The following is a 1,664-nucleotide window of genomic DNA, read 5'->3' on the forward strand; positions in this document are numbered from 1 at the left end:
CTATATATATATATATATATATATATAGCACTGGATGGTCGTTTCATCCTATTATGGGACTCCTTCAGTGAATAGTTTCAAGATGTATTTCCTGAAGTTCTAGTGAGAGGCCGTAACCAGTGGAGTTCAATCGTGTCTCTTGTGAGGCAGTTACTCACTGAAGATAATGATAGACGGTAGGGCGATTTCCTGGATTGATTGGAGCTAGAAATTAACACCGTTTGACGCTGTTTCAGTATTTTAAAGGTTAAGCGTTCACGTGAGAGACTGAATGTCTTGGATTCGAGTCTCTCGTAATCAACATATTTCCATTAGCGTTGGTAATATGTATCTCATGGTTTCAAATCTAATATAAATAAAATAAATTCATTTCTAACTAATACTCTGTATATATAAATTGAATAACAGAGTTTTTCAGCGAATATATGAATTTATTAAAACATTAATGAATCAAGAAAAACAAATGGATCAGTGGATTGGTTGAGGTTAGACATTAACACCGTTGGATGCCGGCTCAGTGGTCTATCGGTTAATTTCTCTGGCGCGTGACTGGTAGGTCTTGGATTCGAATCCCGCGAGGCGGGATCGTGGATGCGCACCTCTGAGTAGTCCCACAATAGAACGAAGTGGCCGTCCAGTGCTTCCAGGTTTTCCAAAGTGTTCTAGCTTCAATTGACTCATGATCTTAGTTATATAAAAGGACCAGTGTTTTGTTAATAGTCCATTGTTTATCATTTAATCGCTAAAATAGAATACAATCATCAACATTTAAACAGTTTTATAATATAACCTCACTATCATAGTAATATTACTTACGGAAATACATATTAATTCGTAAATAAATATGAACCAACCACAACATGTCTGTTGAGGATGCCTGAAAGAACCAATGGTGTTTTTTACAGTTGAGTAATTCAAGTTGTGGATAAAACATTTTTACAGAGTTATTTATCTTCGATTATATCTAAACCACTTTGATGTACATTATTCATATTACTTATATATATGACTTATACCTATGGTGCATGCTACTTATGTCGACATAAGTAGTATATAACACCAAAGAGAAGTGAAGTGACTGGCCGCAGATGGTTAAAAAAATCGAAGTGAAGAGAACATGAACAGAAAGTAATTGTTATGTAAATGAAAGAATCATGACGTTTGAGACAATTGACTGAGGATTTACAAATGAAGTATTGAACGTATAGTTTTCACATTTCACCAGAGAACTCTGTAATTTTATATTCACTTTCATTACATACCTAGCAAATAATATAAATGTTCTCCATGAAAGTAGGTTTCAATTTTTTTTCAGAGCCAAGTAGAATAGCTTGCCAAATTAAAAACTTTAAAATTAATTATATGACCATAATTCTTTTCAATTAAAATGATCCAATAATTTGACTTTATTGACAACTAGTTAATTGTTACAAAGAGCAAAAGGGAATCTATGATGAATGACGTCTTCAATATAAGCAATCGTTTTTCTTCTTTTTTAAAATATGAAATTTAATATTTCTATTATTCCTTCCTAGGTTGACCAATGTCAGTTACATATGAGCTTAACTAAAATTATCATTCATATGAGAATTAGCTTATGGAATCTAGGTATTCATTGTATATGGTGATCGATTTGAAAGGATATGATTTCTATATAAGAATTA

The sequence above is a fragment of the Schistosoma mansoni genome, chromosome 1 (genome assembly GCF_000237925.1).
Source record: "Schistosoma mansoni strain Puerto Rico chromosome 1, complete genome".
Taxonomy (NCBI): domain Eukaryota; kingdom Metazoa; phylum Platyhelminthes; class Trematoda; order Strigeidida; family Schistosomatidae; genus Schistosoma; species Schistosoma mansoni.